A 20,703-nucleotide genomic window follows, 5' to 3' on the forward strand; every position below is an offset into this window, starting at 1 on the left:
CCCCTGAAATACACGTACCCTGCTGAAATCGCATGTGGAACTTCCTGGGCACCCCTGAAATACACCTACCCTGCTGGAATTGCGTGTGGAACTTCCCGCGCACCCCTGAAATACGCGTACCCTGCTCGCACAGGGCCAATTGCGTGTGGAACTTCCCGCGCACCCCTGAAATACTCGTACCCTGCTGAAATCGCGTGTGGAACTTCCCGCGCACCCCTGTAATACACGTACCCTGCGGGAATCGCGTGTGGAACTTTCCGCGCACCCCTGAAATACGCGTACCCTGCTTGCACGGGGCCAATCGCGTGAGGTACTTCCGAAGCACCCTAGTGCTACACGTAGCCCGCTTGCCGTGCTGGTACAGGGTTAGCGCAGCCCTTTGCGCTGGATTGGGGATTTTGATGGCTTTTCCCTGCGCGAGAGGTGTTCTTGGGGGCGTAACTGGCGCTGCTGCAGGGTCGCTGCGCCACTGTGCGCCACGGCTGGTTTTGGTGGCTGGAATCCATGAATACGCTGTGCGCGGAAATGGATTTTAGCGCACGCAGCTGGCGCAGGGATTCGCACGCGCAAACTGTGCGCCAGCCGCGTGCGCCACTTGTGCGCTGAATTCTATGAATTACCCCCTATATGTATATAAAAGTTAAAATGTGTGGGTTTGTTTGTGGCAGGCATACAATTCCACACTGTTTCACCAATCTGCACCAAATTGTGCACAGTTGCTTGTTAGGACCCACCGGACATTACTGGCTACATAACATTTGGACACCCCACCCCTTTCCCCTTATTTCAGCACCTTCACACACGAGATGGTTGCCTGAAATCGGCGAAACATCAATGTGGTAGTAGAAGGACTGGCCCTCAACCCTAGAATGCACGGTTTCTGGGACATTTGCACTGCAATGTACAGCAATGAACTGCATCACGCCAGCGTGAGGCAATAGGTGGGGAGAGAGCACAGTAGGTCCCAGTATACAGCAGCACATCAACTCTCGCCTTCACCCAACGTCTGCTCTCGAGTATGTCAGCCAGCCACACGCACCCATTCTCAGTGCAGTTTACTTCAGAGTGCAAAGCACATCAAGCGATAAGCGAATCGGAACAGCGACCTACAGGGTCATTGATTTTCAACAATTGATGAGGGGCCTACCCTGCACATGTCCTCCAGGCACCCCATCCACCATGGCCAGGCCCCCCAGCCAACCCACATGTCAACTTGCACTACTGCCCACCAACGCATGTCCCCCTGCACCCCCAGCCACCAGGGGCACCCTCCACCAGGCCCCCACCCATGTCTCCCACCACCCCCACCCCCCAGCAGTGCAGGGGCACCCTCCACCAGGCCCCCACCCATGTCTCCCACCCCCCCACCCCCCAGCAGTGCAGGGGCACCCACCACCAGGCCCCCACCCATGTCCAACTCATGTTCCCCACCACCCCCCCCACCCCCCAGCACTGTGGGGCACCTGCCACCAGGCCCCCACCCACGTCTCCCACCCCCCCTGTACAGAGAAACAGTTTAGAGAACGGGTACTTTCTGCCAATATATATATATATATATATTATATCCTAAAAACATAGTCAATTTAAAAGAATCGTTCACAACCTATGCTTAAAATTGCCGGTGCACACGGTCACTGTTATATTTATACCCTCAAATACTGTCAAGTAATCTCATTACAGCCATGCCCATAGCTTCTCTATATTTTGCCAGGACCACGTACCCTGCCCAAAATTACCATTATGACCAGCCCTCACCCAGCCTACTTATCAGACGTTCAAATGTCTCCCTACCCTCTATCCATGTACAATAATACCTATTACCTAATATTACCCAATAAAAAACGTTTAACCATGCCCAGAAACCTCTGTAGACACTATAGCACGTTCATCCCTGCCCAACCAACTATCAAATGTATCTCTAACACCAATAGTGTAATTAATGAGAACGTACAAGCTACACCACTTTCCACAAAAAATAAAAAAACAAGCTTGCAGACCACATATGAGCCCTGAGGACACTGTATGAGGTCACACAGAATTCCGTTAGCCATTGCACCACAAGTGGACAACATAGAGGGGCACATATGGTTCACAGGCCAGTGATACATTTGCAGCCTCACAAGACCACCCATGAGCGCACATATCATCTGTACATGCAACAGGGACCCTTCACAGACCACAGACATCTGCCATCAATGCCACCACAGAAACGACTCCTTAGCCCTGTAGACTGATCAGGCCCAACCTCCCTACCAAAGAGAATGACTCATTTATCCCAAGCAGGGATGTCATTTGGAGGTCACCAGGGGTTGCAGATGTGGCCTCCCTTGCTACCCCTAAAAAAGAAATTGTACACATTTTATTTTACATAAAAAATAAATTGAAGCTCCTGGGCTGTGGCCGGCACCATGTGGTTCTTTGTTTCTGGAGTGACTGGCTTTCTTGTTCAGGCCTCTTAAAAAGAACAGGGAGTTTCACAAGTGTAGCACAAGCATAACACTTTGAGCAGTGACACTAAATAAGAAAGAGTAGGAATAACAAATCGTTTATCTTTCTGGATTTCTATACAATAATTGCTAGAGTCATTAAAGGTTTATTTCAGGCACACTTCAGGAGTCACTGGTTTAGTCTATCCTTAAACACCTCGAATTCACAATGCAGACAAAAACTTCCAAAAATCATTTAGAGTAGAATAAGCATCCATTTTGGGCTATGTAGTTTGTTTTTCGCAAGTTGCAGTTATAGCATGTTTTTTCTGCCGTTGTCTCTGTTACAATAGCCACTTACCAAAATCCTTGTGCCTAACAGCGTGTGTACAGTGTAGAAATGTTCGACCATAGCACATAAAGTGGCCCTTTATTTAATTGTGCCACAATCAATGCTTTGTTGTAATGTGTCTTTCTTTCCTATCTCCATGGCATGCGGTTTGTTTGCATGTATGCGGTAACGAGTGCACAGAGTATGGGATGCTGTGTAAGTGCGCTGCTTTCCCTGCGCTACTCTTAATTCTTTAAATCACAGATCTGAACTCTCCCAATGGTATGTGTTATGCCAACCTCTGAAGCCTGAAAAGTAGATCCATGCAGGCTTGACATGTGGCCAACTTTGCACCAGACCTGCAGATGAACTGGCCTGCTGTTAAATCTCAGTTACCAGTTTAATGGTATCCACTACAGAGTGTAATTTGCTTTCTGACTTTGGGAACATTCAGACATATAATTGTTCATTTTACTATAGCAAAATCACTATACCGGTAAGATAGCTCAGTGTGTTGAGCATTTGTTGTTCTGATGTGTGTATGATCTGCAGATGCAGGTTCGAATCCCGGCAAGGTCAACTCAGCCTTTCATCATTCTGAGGTTGATAAATGAGCACCAACACAGGTTATATGATATATATATATATATATAAAACACGGCCCGCAGTAGCTGCTGTTTAGTTATGTTGCTAAACCCAAAGGAAGACCACTTTTTCAGCAGCTTATAACTTCGCTCCCCCTGGAGGAATCCGGTGTGCAGTCATAACATCGAAAAAAAATGTCGAATTACACAAAAATCGAAAAATAATGTCGAAAAAAGAAAGTGGAATGATTTATTTTTTTATTTATATTTATTTTTTGGGTCCCGCATGTAAAAAAAGAAAAAGGTAAAAGCAAAAAAATAAAACAAAAAAAAACAAAAAAAGGGGGGGTGAGGGGAATCCCCCCACTTCGAATAAAAAACGTAATAAAAAAGAAATTCGCCTTTTTTTTTCAACATTATTTTTTCAATTTTTTGACTTTCGACATTTTGGTTTTTGATTTTATGACTATAAACCGAGGAATCCTCACCAAACTGTGCAAATGAAGTATATGGCCCGATCTGAAGTTTGGTGAGGTTTGGTGCAGGGGCGGCAAAGTTATCGGGGGGTCCCAAAAACCATAGACTGAATGGGCAAAAAATTTTGCGCACGGCCACAGCCTGAACGGCTGGACGGATTTTAATCACATTTGCGGCAGGAGCAGGGGCTTGGTTTCCGAAAGCGTGCTTTTGTGTGTTTGGTGGAAATCCGACCACTACTTTTGTTGCAAAGGACTGAAATGTATGTCTCCAAAAATGAGTGACATCTGGCTCCGCTCTGCTGGCCCATTTCCATGTTCACTCCGTGGACAAACGTTTCATTGGCTTGGAGTACACCCTGATGTCGGTGAACATTGGACGCGGCCGGTGGTTGGCTGGAGGGAAGCGTGCTGTGCGTCAATGTTTTTGGGAAATGCTGCCATGGTGTATCGGAGGACAGTGCTGTGCCGAAAGGGACTGACAAACATAATGTACGAGATGTGGTGGTGGAAAGAAGGGATGGAATGGGTGGGGGAGAGAGAAGTGGTTAATCTGATATGTGTGATTATTAAGTGGACGAAAACAGTGGTGTGCCTGCAGTATCCGTGCGTACTATGCCAATTCGCCAGTCCCTGCACAGGCGACTACCATGTGTGGTGAATGCAGGCAGCCTTCGTTACGGCACGATAGCTCGTGCCGCAACCTCTTACCGTGGCCACTGGTGGGAGCTGAATTGTAGAAGTGGAGTGCATTGGAAAACATATATTACCCCATCTGGTGGTGGGAAGAAGGGATAGAAAGGGTGGGGGAGTGAGAAGTGGTTAATCTCAGATATGTTAATAGGTGGACAAAGACGTTGATGTGCCAGCAGTATCCGTGCGTACAGCGCCAATTTGCGGGTCTCTGCACAGGCGACTACCATGTGTGCTGAACGCAGGCAGGCTTTGTTACGGCACAATAGCTGGTGTGGAGACATCTTACCGTGGTGACTGGTGGGAGCTCAATTACAGAAAGGGAGTGCATTGCACATGACATGCACATTGTAAGACAGCGTGTACTTCGATGTGTTGCATGTGGTAAGCCCGTAGCCCATTCGATGCAGGGATGGAGGCATTGCACCGCCAACTATGTGCCGTGGTAGCAATTAGGCTTGACATTGTTGCCTTATGTGTGTGGTTTGTCAGCATTGCATATATTGTTCATTTCATGAGCGTGGTGTTTGGTAGTGTAAGAGGATTCAATTCAGCACTACAGCTAAGTTAACGCCTAGTCTAGAATACTGAATGAAAACCCTTATTGATATATCTTTAGGTCCAGTTCATGCGTTCTGGATGACTACCCCTATATAACACCCCTCTCTTGGAATCCCCCTGACCCCACTGAGCCAAGAAGTAGTTCTGTTTTGCAAGTTAAAAGGGTTTATTTGATAATTTAAACAATAGATATATATATGACACTTTATAATAAATTAATAATTGAATATCACACTTAATCCGATATGATACAGATTAACAACAGAGAATCTGGCACTAGCACACTTCTTTATAGTCACTAATGAGTTGACATGAAATGGATAAGGTAGCACACTGGTAAATCGGAACAAAAGTATAATGTGGTAGAGGATGCTTTATGTAAGCTCAGGTGGATGCAATATTCAATGAATGCAGTACAGAAAATACGCAATATGATTTCAACCAAACAATGTAATCACTTTTCTCTGGCTATTCACTCCCCCCCTCTTTATGCAATGCAAGGAAATGGGAGGAAAGCACACAGTTCTCAGAAATGCAATCAATGTAATCAGTTCAATCCAGCAAGCTTAGACAACAGAAAACAGGTAGGAGTTTTGAAATCACAGGCCCAAATTGCTTTGATATGTGCTGGCAATGAATGAGAAATATGCTGGAAACGCTTTTAATTCCCTTTCAGAGGTTCAGGGTGAGTGGTATCTAGTTAATATTAGTCCAGGCTCACACTAGCAATGATGCAGGGATAGTTAGCAGGTTAAACGAATTTCTGGCAAATGGAAAGCAAACAGTACATGTGAAGAAATTGCAAATCGCGGTAAAATTCGCGGATGCGTGTTCCGCGATTGCGGTAAAAGTATAAGGGGTAGGAATGCGGTTCTTGGTGCGACTCAAAGCTACGATTCTAAGCTATCAGAGGAAAGTTACTGCAAGTCTCTAGCCCAAACGGTCGCGGAGATATGAGCGATTTAATAAAGGTCGTTTTTGGGTTTGCAAATTTCAAAAGCTCAAAATGACAAGTGCAGCTTGCAACTAGAAATGACAGTGACAGCTTTACAAGTGACAGGTGACAGTTAGGAGACAGTTCTACTTAGATTAAAATAGGATTGAATTATATTATTTTAACTAAGAGATTGGTTCTGCACAGTTTTCTAGGTACTCACACTATATTCTTGAGTGAAATGGGCCTCGCCACGGATCTGGTCAGGGTTTTAGACTGGACTCTGGTCTGGTCTGGTCTGGCCTCTGCACTTCACAGTGATCTGGGTCAGCTCTCTCTGCTGGTCTGGGTCTCTCTGGGTACAGCACTGCTTTCTCTCTGGTTCTCTTAGTTCTGGATAGATTGAAGTCTCTAGTTTGGCTTTCTGGAGGTTGATGGAGGTAAGTATGGATTTTTCCGGCAGAGCGTCCCGCTGCAGATGGATTTGGAAAAGTCCCTATCTGTCCTGTCTGTCTGCTTTTATGTGTTTAGAATGTGGGTGTGTTCTAGCATCACTGACCCTACCTCTCTCTCAGCTTCTAATTGGTCAAACTTCCATTTATCATTTGATTGGGGAATGAACTGTGAGTCAGAGTGATGTCATTTTACAGCCTGCAGAAAGTCCACTCCTCCTGTCAACTTACACACAAATCTAGATTTGAAACAAATACATATTTGCAGAGGTACATATTGTTTTAAAATCATATGCACCCATCATGCATTACAGGAGGTATACCCTGTTCAAACTCTGCTCTTCCTGGGAGCTTGCATTCAGAAATGGCACATATTTCACTTTTTAACTGATTTTGCAATTTCTGACATTGACCCAACTTTACATACATGTGTGCAGGGAGTAGGGACATTAACTGATGAAGTTTCAGATTTTTAACATGCATACATTTAGAGTAATATCCATTTTTCCGCTAAAACCCCCCTGAACATGCCACCGGGTCGAAAAACCTCTTAAAATGTGGGCAGAAAAATCACAAGAATTATGGTGTCATTTATAAAATTTTCACATGTCCGTACTATGAGTTATTCATCTTTTTCTAAACAATATTCTGGCTACAAAGGGGTGTGGTTTTCTCTCAGCACAAGGTAGAAATACTGGTCTTTCCAGTTCTGCCAAGCCAGCTTGCTCTCACAGGCAGTGCCCCTCCCAGCTCCTGCCAAGAGGAAGCTACATTTTACGACTGCGTAATAAAAACCTTTGCCTGAGTGAAGAGGGCTTTGTTCACTCTCCTACAGAGCACAGGTAATTCAATTATCAGATAGATGGCATATCCTTAGTGTGGGCAGCAAAAGGAAGGTTGGCCTGGGAACACAGTGGTGACTCAAATTTCACTCCTGATGGGGGTAGTTGCCAGGCAGAATCAAGTTCCTTAAGCCAGACTTTCAGCTACTGTCATGTTATTTGTTGCTTTTTAAATTAACTTGCAATTTTACACATGCAGCTAGAATGCTGATTCTAAGTGCAAACCTATGACATTTAAACAATTGCAACCTATGTGACACTCAAAAGTAGGTCACTCAGTCAATTTAAACATTTAGATTTTTTTTTAGTGTCTTTCAATCCAGTGCAACTTAAACTGCTGAAATCCACAGCGCAGCCAGTCTTGTTATAAACCTTGTCTTATGATCTTCATTTCCCAGATTTTGTAGGCACACAAAACTCCATTCTGCCAAATGTCTGCTGGTGTTCAGTAAATATTTTGCACATATTGCAATGTTTGAAAATAGGCATTTTGACTTGCCTTCAGGGAAACAGAGTGGTTTTAAAACGCCGGCTTTTGGATAGTGGTGAGTACTGGTACTGCACCCATTTTTGGGATTTAAGAAATGAATTCCCCACAATTCTAGGTTGCATTTGGCAATCAGCATTGCCATTCCCAATGGTTTCAGACTACTGTGCGGGTAGTCCAATGGTGGTTTTAGGCAGCGTCCTTCTGTGCCCATAACATCGGCAAAAATGGGTGGCAGCCTATTCTTCCTGCATTTCCCTGTGCATTTTCTGGGAAGCTCTGGCCATCATGATGTTTTCATGTCAGTACTGCACAGTTTTGAGGTACGGCTCGGATGCATGGGTAATTACATCCCACAAGCCCCCCTCTTGCGATGGCCATTCTATTTCACGAATGGGACTCGCAAGACCTGGGATGTTTCCTCATCTTCTTCCAATAGATGGCACAGTTCAGCATCTTTTCCTCCATCCGGTCGGATCGATCGGTTCTCCTCGCCGGTCCTGATGGGAATATTGGGCGGTACCCCGAGCCCGTTGCGTCTCAGCTCCCGGTCTCCGGATCGTCCTCCTTGGCCCGTCTCAAGGTTTTCTTTCTCCTAGGACGACAAAGGAAGAGCGGCAATACCCACTCATAGACGTTTTTCCACCACTGTTGAGATAGTGGGGCAGCATATGCATTTCATCATAACAAAACATTACATTCTTATTTTGAAAAAATAAAAACAGTATAACTAAGAGACAGTTTCATGCAAATCACAATATTTTAGAGACTAGATGTGGTATGTTTTATGATTGGAACTGAATTAGTCTGATACAGTACCCGCTAGGATTCCAGAGGATTCCTCCAGTTGTTGCAGAGTGTGCCTGGGGTGGCAACACTTCAACTGGTTTATGTGTGCCCACTTGTCTTCCCCCTCTGCCGAACCGCCTTTGGGGATGCGGATCTTGTAGGCCACAGGGGAGATCTTATCGACGATCTCAAAGGGTCCCTTCCATGTAGGCAAAAATTTGCGCTGCTTGGCCTGGTTCCTTTGGAAGTTGTATAGATAGACCCGGTCTCCCACCTGATATTCCTTCCTGGAAGTTTTCAGGTCATAATGGGTCTTCATGCTATCAGCTGATCTTTCTAGATTCCGCTGAGCATAAGCAAAAGCATGTTGGAGGTGTTTCCTTAAATTCTCTACATACTCATGAGTAGTGGAGGCATTTATCAGTGTCTGCTCTTGGGTCCTATAGAGCAAATGCTGAGGAAGCACCATCTTGCGCCCAGTCATCAACTCAAATGGTGACATTTTGGTTGCAGATGAAGGGGTAGATCTGATAGCCATTAGGACCAGAGGTAATCGGATATCCCAACTTGGCCCAGAATCTGCCACAAACTTCTTTAATATGCTCACAATTGTCCGGTTATATCTCTCTACTGCCCCAGAAGAAGCTGGTCTATAAGCAATATGCAGCTTTCTCTTGACCCCCAGTATCTCCCACATCTTTGTCATTACTTCACTGGTGAAGTGGCTACCTCTGTCTGACTCAATCCTTTGAGGTAGACCAAAACGGGAAAAGATGTGGTTAATCATCAAGGCAGCTGCAGTTTCTGCCTTGCAATTTGGGGCTGGGAGACATTCCACCCACTTGGTAAACAAGCATGTCACAGTCAACATGTACTTATTCCCCCTAGCCGAGCGAATCACAGGGCCTACGAAGTCGATTTGTAAATCTGACCATGGCAGTGTCATTCCCCTCTTTTGTAAAGGCGCCCGGTGCGTGAGGGATGATGGCTGAAATTGTGCACACACAAGACAACCCTTCAAATATTGGTTGAGGTCCTGGCCCATGTGTGGCCAGTATGCAACCTCTCTTAAGATTTCCAGTGTTGTGTGAAACCCCCTATGACCGGCGGTGGCCGCATCATGGGCGTGACTTAACATCAGGCTTCGGAATGAGGTAGGAACCACCCACTGATCGTGGCCAGCTTTGGATTTCCTTACCAGCAAACCGTCTTGGATCCGGAACATTTTTGGACATTTCATCAACACTCTTAGGTCCTCTTTCCCAATGTAATCGGTATCCGTCAGGGGAAAGTTCTCAGGGTCCTCAAGGTGCTGGTAAAATTTACCAATAATTGGATCCCCCTTCTGAGCAGTAATCAAATCAGCATCAGGGGTCTCCTTACTCCATTGTGCAATTGAAAGGTCGTTGTGAGCATTTGTCTGGGACCTAGTGATAGCAGTGACCTGGATTTCCCCCAACAGGGACTCAATCTCAATTAGATCCCCTTGGATGGCCCCGGTTTTGGCCAGCTGATCAGCTAAGTCATTTCCAGTTTTGTCTGGTCCCTCTACTTTGGAATGACCCTTGATCTTTTTCCAGTAAATGGTCATCCCATTCGATGTGACCAGATCATCAATGTTTTGGATCAACTTCCCATGTTTCAAGGGTTTGTTGTTAGCACATAACATGCCTCTGGTTTTCCAATTAACCAGGTGCTCCACAAACCCGTTCCGTACATAATCCGAATCTGTGATTATGACCAGTTCGTGGAGGTGATGCTGGACAGCAGAGAGGATGGCCTGATGCACAGCCATCAATTCTGCCACCTGACTACTTCGGGGACCAATTTTGTATCCAGCGGAGGGTTCTGGGGACTCATTCACCCATGCATTCCCTACGCCGGCCACCAGTTCTTTCTCCCCGTTGTTGTCAACATGGTAAGAGCATCCATCCACATACACAGTGGGCATTCCCTCACACTTGTCTTCTTCAAAGACTTTGTGGGGGGAATTAAGGTATGCCTCCATGTTGTCCTTGATTTTCAGACTTTCGTCCTCGAGACAGTTTTCTCTGGCACAATCATGCAAGTCAGCCAGACCTTGCGCGAGGGGACTCTTCTTGTTTTGGCCATATCTGACCTCCACAGGAAAGCCTTGCATTGACAGAATCCAGGAAGTAATTCGGGAATTACTCACATTTCCGGCCCGGATTCTGTCACTTTGGAGATATTGCAGAGGCTGGTGTGGAGTCTCCACTATGATGTGCTCCCCCTGGATAAACGGGCGGTAATTCTTCAATGCCCACACCGTCGCCAGGAGTGCCTTCTCACAATCGTTGAATTTTTCCTCCACAGAGGATAAAGTTTTGCTCGCATAGGAGATTACTTTATTGACCTTGTCATGCTTTTGGTATAATACTGCCGTCAAGCACGTATCAGAGAACCCCGTCTCCAGGAAGAACTCCTTGTTTCTGACAGGGTAAGCTAGGCAAGGCGCTTGTGAGAGGCTTCTTTTGAGTTGTTTTACCGCCTCGGCTTGTTCTGGACCCCATTCCCACTTGACCCCCCCCTTCAGGAGATGAATCAGGGGTCTGGTGATCTCTGCGTAGCCCTCAATGAACTTTCTGCTGTAATTAGTCAGTCCAAGGAGGCTCCTTAGTTCCCGCAGAGTTGTGGGGTCTTTCAGTTTCTGAAGTGCTTCCACTTTCTTTTCCTGGGGACAGAGACCCTGAGGAGTAATCTCATGCCCCAAGAAATTAACACGGGTTCTACACCACTGTGCTTTCTGAAAGGAAAGTTTTGCTCCGGCGGCCCTCAACTGTGTCAGAACATAACGGATCTCCGCTATGTGTTCCTCCACAGATGAACTTTTGATGAGGACATCATCTACATAAGCCAGGTTACCCCTCGCACCCAGGTCGGGCATGGCCTTATGTAGGAAAATGTTGAATTCATTGCCGGAGTTGAGGTATCCGAAGGGAGTGCGGGTCCATGTGTACTGCTGGCCCCCAAAGGTAAAAGCCAGTTTGTATTGGTCCTCCCTACGGACAGGCACGGTCCAGTATCCATTTGTCAGGTCTATTGCAGTGAATACCTGTGACCCCTGAATCTGGGCCAGCCCTTGGTCAATGTAGGGCAGAGGCCATCGGGAAGTATGGACCCGTTTGTTGAGCTCCCTGAGGTCGGCGCAGAGTCTCCACTGGCCGTTTGGCTTCAATATTGCCAGCACCGGATTATTGAAGGTGCTGTGGACTGGACGGATTATTCCCCGGGACTCAAGGTTCTTAATTATTTCAGTAAGGGACTCCATTGATGCGAGAGGCAAGCGATATTGCTTCACAAACACAGGAGTCATGCCAGGGTCCGTGGGGATTGTTGTTGTGTGGATGTCAGTGCGACCACAGTCATATGAGTCTACCGCAAAGAGATCTTGGAAATCCAAGAAAACTTGTTTCAACTTTTGCTTTTGTTCCAGAGTCACACAGGCATCAGCTAGGTTGACTCTCTCTTCCACCATCTGCCTGAAGCCTGGAAAGACTTCTGGTTTGGCTATCTCTGCGGCCTCCTCCAGCTGGGTGGAGAAGTCCCTGGTCAGAGTGCTGATTTGGACCGGAGGCTTCAGGTGGGAAAGGCAGCCCTCATGTACCTGGAAGATCACCTCATCCCTCCTGAAGTCACACGTCACATCTTCCTTACCATAGGGGCAGGAAGTGTACACCAGGAAGTTCCCCCCATGCCGGGTGAAAATCATGTCTGGTGTTGTATTGTCCTCACTGTCACTGTCAACACAGTCCTTGGGGATTGGTCCTAACAGTTCATTTACAAGATCAATGGAGAAATGTCGGTCATCAACCGCCATTCCAATAATGGTGCCTGCGGCTAGAGTAATACTCTTTAAGTCGCTGTTATCCACCTCTATTGGAATGGTGTCATGTTCTATGTTGACTAATGGAGTTGGGTTTACCCCCAACCCTTGCTGTTGGAGAGAAGCATTTAGATGTATGTAAGCATCAGGGTTTTTCAACTCTTGTCCTCTTTTAACTTTCACTTCCAGGGAGAATTGTCGGGTCCTTTCTGGGATGGTGACTTCCTCTTTAGTCTGAATTTCAACTGCATAAGGTAGCAATTGAGCTGACCTAAATGCTTTTTCTGGATCATCAAAGCCCATGGGATTATCCGCTAATCGGGACCAAGCTTTGAAGTTTATTAGGTCCAAACTAATGGCAAAGCGATTGAGAATGTCACTGCCTAAGTAAAAGGCGGCAGGGACGTCTCGCACGACCCAACAATTGTGGACTATGCTCTTGTTGCCAATGGAGATTTTGAGCATACACCTGCTTGGCAGGAGATGTTTTGAATTGGGTGCTTCCAGGTCCATTTCCCATTTGTCTATCAGTTTGAAGGTGGGAATGGCTGGATCTTTTGGGAGTTGGCGGAACATGGCTTCGCTGATGAAGCTCTTACCGTTGTTCACACACACTCGAGCGAGAACAGAGTCCTTCCCATCATTTAACTGGACAGGGATGAACAACTGCTCTCCAATTTGCTGAATATCAGCCAGGCTCTGAGCTGATTTCACATCTTTCTGGACTATAGGAGTGGGAGTTTCAGATTGTGGATTGGTATAGAATTTCAGATTGTTTCCTTCCAGCGTGGAATACCACCTTAAACTGGAAGGAAGGTTGATTTTCAGAAATAGAGAGGACCCCCCATCACCAGTCTGTTGTCCTACTGCTATTACTGTCACGTCTGGAATTTGGCTATTCTGGAAGTGAAATTCTACTTGGTCAGATTTTTGTTCAACCATGTGGCAGGTGCCGTTTAAACTAACATGGTTGACACTCTGTTTTAATTTTATTGGTCGGCTAGTCTGGGTCCAGAGGACCTTGTTTACGCAATCTATTAGGGGTGACAACCTTCTCAGGAGGTCATTCCCTAGTAAACAAGGGGTGCCCTCTGGGGTCACAACTATGACCGGGTGTTTCAACTTATGTCGCCCAATTTTAATGTCCAAGTCTGCAGTCCCCTCAACGGGAATTTCCTTCCCGTCAAAGTTCTGCAGTTGTCCAGGAAGAGAGGTGAGAGGAATTTGGTAATCCTCTCCCCTTCCTGCATTCAGCTCATCAAAGGCCCTTCTGGACAGAAGGGTAGCTTGAGATCCAGTGTCCACCAGTGCCGAGATTGTACCCTGCCCCTGTACTTGTACCGGGGCATAATATCTTCCCTCCTTCTCCTCAAGGGGGCACAGATAATGCACATTTTTGGACAACTGGTGGGCTAACTTTCTGGTTTTGGACATTGCTAGCGAAGAGATTTGGGCAGAATTCTGTGGAGAGTCTTGGGAATCTGAAAGAAAAATTTGGCAACTGGAGATCAGAGCCATTGTGGGTTCCCCTGGTTCCGGTTCTGGGCCGCCCCCCCTTTTTGGAGGCAGTCCCCAGGATGGGTTTGGACCAGGGGATTTTCTGGCTGTTGGTTCTGGGATGAGATGGTGGGCGGCGGTAGCTCAGTCTCCACATCTCCCCAGTCTGGATTTGCATCCCTAGGGACCCATTTTTCTTTGGGAGGAGTTCCCCCCTCTCTGAAGGAGAAGATCCTTTTCCCAGGATCCTCTGAGGATCCCTCTCCCTCAAATTGGAAGATCTGTACCTCCTCCTCAAACTGAGTCTGTTTGGGTCTTTTGTTTCTCCTACCCCCCCTCTGCTCCTTAGGAGGCAGACTTTCCGGGGCAAGAGATTTTGTTTCCGGTTCCTGGGTTTCCAGGGGCTGTTTACAAGTAAGGAAGGAAGCTTCCTCCAAGGCTTTACACCCCCCTTCCCCTTGTGCCTCCTCCCTGGGAACCGGTGAGTTATCGGGGTGCTGCCCCTGTCATTGTTCTGGAGCACCAGGTCCAGAGTTGGGTGCGTTCTGCGCCGGCACGCCCATCTGAGGGTTCTGCTGAGCCCTCAGTATATGACCCATATCCCGCGCCATGTTTTGAACCTGGCGCTCTAACTGGGAAACCCGCTCAGGCTGATACGGGGCCCTGTTTTCTCCCCTGGGCTGATCCCGGGAAGGGTAGCTGTCCCTCCTCTGGTAATACCCCGGGTTGGGAAGATTTGGGTACCCCTCCACCCTTGGCCTCCCCTCTCCCGGATTCAGTGGTCTGGGCTCAGGGAATTGGGGAAAGAAGGATGGATGGTTTTGGGGCTGAAAGTCGGGAGGATATCTGGGGAAAAAGTTCTGCCCAGGGTTTGGTAAATTTCTGCCCTCCTGTGGGAAGTTTGGAGGGAAGTTCCCTGGGTTAGGTGCTTGGCTGGATCCCCCCCCTTGGGCTGGAGGAGTCCACACATAACCCAGGATGGGTCTGTTACCTTTGTAGCGAGGACTTACATAGTCAGGAGAGCGAGGGACCCCATTTGTGGGGCTGCCTCCCTGGCTCCCTGTCTGTGACTGGCCCGAGGACCTTCTGGGCCTAGCATTATTAGGTGCAGGTAGGTTTTTAGGCCCCCCCATCTCCAGATCCAAAACGGGGGTGACCTTTACCTCTGCCACCTTGACAGCAGCAGGGGTGCTGTTGGCTTTGGGGTTTTTCTGGGCATTGCTTTTATTTTCTATGGGCTTCTGCACCTCATAGATCCGGGTAGCCTGTTCAATGACCCAGTCTAAAGATCTTTTCTCATGAAAATCTCTCACGAGCTGGGTCATTATATATTTGGGAAAGGCATGGAAAAATGTATTGACAAACTCTCTACTATCTGTGCGCACCCTTCTGGTGGTTTGCGCAAAAGCACGCTTTAACTCCTGCACAAATTCTCGTGGGGCCTGATCCTCCCCACATTGCAAATTGTAGGCCGCCTTGCGAGCCTCTTGAGGATTTCTGTGAACAGAAAAATGTTTCAGGATGGCCGCCTTATATGTGGACCATCTTAAATGATTTTGGTCCTCCAGCCCCGCAAAGAAACTGGAGTATTCCGGGGAGAATGTCCACTTTACATATTGAATACAGCTTTGGCTGTCCTTCAAATGGAAAGTCTCCATCATTTGTTCAAACAACTCTAAGTGCTCCCAAACAGAATACTTAGCGTTCTTATGGTAAGGCGTGATGACGCTCCTGATCGCCTTAATCTGCTTTAAGGGGTCCTTAAGCAAGGCCCTTTTTGCCTTATTGGCCTTTTTGGTTCGGGTAACCCTTGTCCATTCTTCCTCGGACTCAGAGGCACTGCTCCCAGAGGTTCCCGTCTGTTCTTCCAGGTTTTCCCGGATTCTGCGAGCCTGGGAATGGCTGGCAGAATGTGGGGACCTGGTCTCCTGTGTCCTGCGCAGTTCAGAGGAGTCTTCAGATTCCTCCTTGCTGCCAGGATTTGATGGGTACCCCCTCCACTGACCTAACTGGGCAGAGGTTTTCAGGATGCCCTTAATGGGCCTACTCTCCTGGGGTTCCCCATTGAACTGTACTGTACTTGGGTGCCCATACCCGGATGCCCACCCCTCCATTCCTGAGTGGTACTGGCCTATGAGCCCCATACTCTTAGCTGGATAGTGATCTGCCATCCCTGCGGCCCTGTGCTCATGTGCGCCAGGGGACATGGGGGTGGTAGAGTCCAGGGACTGGGGAAAATGAAGGCCCCTGGTGTTAGGGCTCCTGCGGTTATGGTCAGGAATCTCTCTTTCCCAGCGGACCTCATCTCTATCCGCCCCTGCTCCCTGTTGCAATGCAAGAGCCTGCATTTGTGCTTTCAGTTCGTCTGTTAAGGCCTTACTCGACTCTATCAGTTTCTCCTGCATCGCTACCTGTTGCTGGAGCCTATCATTGTGTTGACAGAGGGCCTCATTCTCCCTCTGTGCTTCCTGGTTGGTCCTGGAGAACTGGGCCAGTCTTTGCTGCAGGAGGTTTACCTCCTGGGCAATGTCCCTATTGGCCTGCTCCTTTCTTGCTAGAGCATCTTCCACCCTTCTGGTGTGCTCTACCAAGTTCTGGTTTTCTTTTTGGAGATCACCCAGCCCCTGGTGGGCCAGGTGATTTTCTTCCATTTTTCTTTTTAAACGGCAGACTTCCTGGCCTAAGGCGTCTCTTTCCTGACTAAGAGCCTGCATTTGTGCCGCCAGGTCGTCCCTTTGCCTTTGGAAGGCACCAGCTTTCTGGCGCTCCTGATCAAACTCTGCCTGGGTATCCAGGTCTTTCAGAATCAGTTTATTGCTCTCCTCCTTCACTCTATCTAGGTGGCCTTGCAGGGTGACTACCTGCTCAGCACATGCCCTATTGAAGTCTAGCTGTTGCTCCAGCTTTTTCTGGCTTTGCAGTAGGGAGTCCAAACCTTCTTGGTGTTCCTTCTGCAAGGCCAGAAATCTGGTATCCTGTTCTGACTTTTCCTTTTGCAGCACATCCATATCCTCCTTTATTTTAGTGATGTACTGTCTGGTCTCATTTTCTGACTCCTGGCTTCTGTGCAGCCTTTGCTCAGAAGAGTCCAGATCAGATTGGGCCTTCTCTAACGCCATCTGTTGCCTTTTTGCCAGATCATGGCTTTCAGCACATTTATTCTGTATGGCTCCCATGTATAAATATAAATATGCCGCTATCCTAACAATCTTGTCGTGCTCATCTTTGGCCTTAGGAGCCATATATAGTTCACTCAGGGCCACGTGTAATGGACCCTGATCTCTATATATATCTGACCCTGTTTCAGTGACCTGTTGCGTGATGGCCTGCAACCAGACTGTTTGGTCCTGGTGAGTCCATTCACCTCTCACAAATAGTTTGTGTAAGAAGTGCTCTCTGGCTATTTTCATATCTACCAAGGTCGTCATTCTAGAGATTGGTCTCTGTCCTGACTTACAGAAGTTAGTATTTTAGTTTTGCAGAACAGAACTTTTCTTGGAGTGTCCCTTTTGAGGAATGCTTCACAGCGTAATGCGGCGTGGTGATCCGACTGGATGTATGTATCCCGTCAGTTAGCACACTGTATTAAGCTGCACAAATGGTAAATCTAACCCAACGTCTCGGCTCGAGCCCCCAATTTGTAAGAGGATTCAATTCAGCACTACAGCTAAGTTAACGCCTAGTCTAGAATACTGAATGAAAACCCTTATTGATATATCTTTAGGTCCAGTTCATGCGTTCTGGATGACTACCCCTATATAACACCCCTCTCTTGGAATCCCCCTGACCCCACTGAGCCAAGAAGTAGTTCTGTTTTGCAAGTTAAAAGGGTTTATTTGATAATTTAAACAATAGATATATATATGACACTTTATAATAAATTAATAATTGAATATCACACTTAATCTGATATGATACAGATTAACAACAGAGAATCTGGCACTAGCACACTTCTTTATAGTCACTAATGAGTTGACATGAAATGGATAAGGTAGCACACTGGTAAATCGGAACAAAAGTATAATGTGGTAGAGGATGCTTTATGTAAGCTCAGGTGGATGCAATATTCAATGAATGCAGTACAGAAAATACGCAATATGATTTCAACCAAACAATGTAATCACTTTTCTCTGGCTATTCACTCCCCCCCTCTTTATGCAATGCAAGGAAATGGGAGGAAAGCACACAGTTCTCAGAAATGCAATCAATGTAATCAGTTCAATCCAGCAAGCTTAGACAACAGAAAACAGGTAGGAGTTTTGAAATCACAGGCCCAAATTGCTTTGATATGTGCTGGCAATGAATGAGAAATATGCTGGAAACGCTTTTAATTCCCTTTCAGAGGTTCAGGGTGAGTGGTATCTAGTTAATATTAGTCCAGGCTCACACTAGCAATGATGCAGGGATAGTTAGCAGGTTAAACGAATTTCTGGCAAATGGAAAGCAAACAGTACATGTGAAGAAATTGCAAATCGCGGTAAAATTCGCGGATGCGTGTTCCGCGATTGCGGTAAAACTATAAGGGGTAGGAATGCGGTTCTTGGTGCGACTCAAAGCTACGATTCTAAGCTATCAGAGGAAAGTTACTGCAAGTCTCTAGCCCAAACGGTCGCGGAGATATGAGCGATTTAATAAAGGTCGTTTTTGGGTTTGCAAATTTCAAAAGCTCAAAATGACAAGTGCAGCTTGCAACTAGAAATGACAGTGACAGCTTTACAAGTGACAGGTGACAGTTAGGAGACAGTTCTACTTAGATTAAAATAGGATTGAATTATATTATTTTAACTAAGAGATTGGTTCTGCACAGTTTTCTAGGTACTCACACTATATTCTTGAGTGAAATGGGCCTCGCCACGGATCTGGTCAGGGTTTTAGACTGGAATCTGGTCTGGTCTGGTCTGGCCTCTGCACTTCACAGTGATCTGGGTCAGCTCTCTCTGCTGGTCTGGGTCTCTCTGGGTACAGCACTGCTTTCTCTCTGGTTCTCTTAGTTCTGGATAGATTGAAGTCTCTAGTTTGGCTTTCTGGAGGTTGATGGAGGTAAGTATGGATTTTTCCGGCAGAGCGTCCCGCTGCAGATGGATTTGGAAAAGTCCCTATCTGTCCTGTCTGTCTGCTTTTATGTGTTTAGAATGTGGGTGTGTTCTAGCATCACTGACCCTACCTCTCTCTCAGCTTCTAATTGGTCAAACTTCCATTTATCATTTGATTGGGGAATGAACTGTGAGTCAGAGTGATGTCATTTTACAGCCTGCAGAAAGTCCACTCCTCCTGTCAACTTACACACAAATCTAGATTTGAAACAAATACATATTTGCAGAGGTACATATTGTTTTAAAATCATATGCACCCATCATGCATTACAGGAGGTATACCCTGTTCAAACTCTGCTCTTCCTGGGAGCTTGCATTCAGAAATGGCACATATTTCACTTTTTAACTGATTTTGCAATTTCTGACATTGACCAAACTTTACATACATGTGTGCAGGGAGTAGGGACATTAACTGATGAAGTTTCAGATTTTTAACATGCATACATTTAGAGTAATATCCATTTTTCCGCTAAAACCCCCCTGAACATGCCACCGGGTCGAAAAACCTCTTAAAATGTGGGCAGAAAAATCACAAGAATTATGGTGTCATTTATAAAATTTTCACATGTCCGTACTATGAGTTATTCATCTTTTTCTAAACAATATTCTGGCTACAAAGGGGTGTGGTTTTCTCTCAGCACAAGGTAGAAATACTGGTCTTTCCAGTTCTGCCAAGCCAGCTTGCTCTCACAGGCAGTGCCCCTCCCAGCTCCTGCCAAGAGGAAGCTACATTTTACGACTGCGTAATAAAAACCTTTGCCTGAGTGAAGAGGGCTTTGTTCACTCTCCTACAGAGCACAGGTAATTCAATTATCAGATAGATGGCATATCCTTAGTGTGGGCAGCAAAAGGAAGGTTGGCCTGGGAACACAGTGGTGACTCAAATTTCACTCCTGATGGGGGTAGTTGCCAGGCAGAATCAAGTTCCTTAAGCCAGACTTTCAGCTACTGTCATGTTATTTGTTGCTTTTTAAATTAACTTGCAATTTTACACATGCAGCTAGAATGCTGATTCTAAGTGCAAACCTATGACATTTAAACAATTGCAACCTATGTGACACTCAAAAGTAGGTCACTCAGTCAATTTAAACATTTAGATTTTTTTTTAGTGTCTTTCAATCCAGTGCAACTTAAACTGCTGAAATCCACAGCGCAGCCAGTCTTGTTATAAACCTTGTCTTATGATCTTCATTTCCCAGATTTTGTAGGCACACAAAACTCCATTCTGCCAAATGTCTGCTGGTGTTCAGTAAATATTTTGCACATATTGCAATGTTTGAAAATAGGCATTTTGACTTGCCTTCAGGGAAACAGAGTGGTTTTAAAACGCCGGCTTTTGGATAGTGGTGAGTACTGGTACTGCACCCATTTTTGGGATTTAAGAAATGAATTCCCCACAATTCTAGGTTGCATTTGGCAATCAGCATTGCCATTCCCAATGGTTTCAGACTACTGTGCGGGTAGTCCAATGGTGGTTTTAGGCAGCGTCCTTCTGTGCCCATAACATCGGCAAAAATGGGTGGCAGCCTATTCTTCCTGCATTTCCCTGTGCATTTTCTGGGAAGCTCTGGCCATCATGATGTTTTCATGTCAGTACTGCACAGTTTTGAGGTACGGCTCGGATGCATGGGTAATTACATCCCACAGTAGCAAATCCTACAGTGTTTACTCCATGGCTGCAGCTAATGGAGTGT

The sequence above is a fragment of the Ambystoma mexicanum genome, chromosome 6q, assembly GCF_040938575.1.
Source record: "Ambystoma mexicanum isolate Mex_15411 chromosome 6q, UKY_AmexF1_1, whole genome shotgun sequence".
NCBI classification, from domain to species: domain Eukaryota; kingdom Metazoa; phylum Chordata; class Amphibia; order Caudata; family Ambystomatidae; genus Ambystoma; species Ambystoma mexicanum.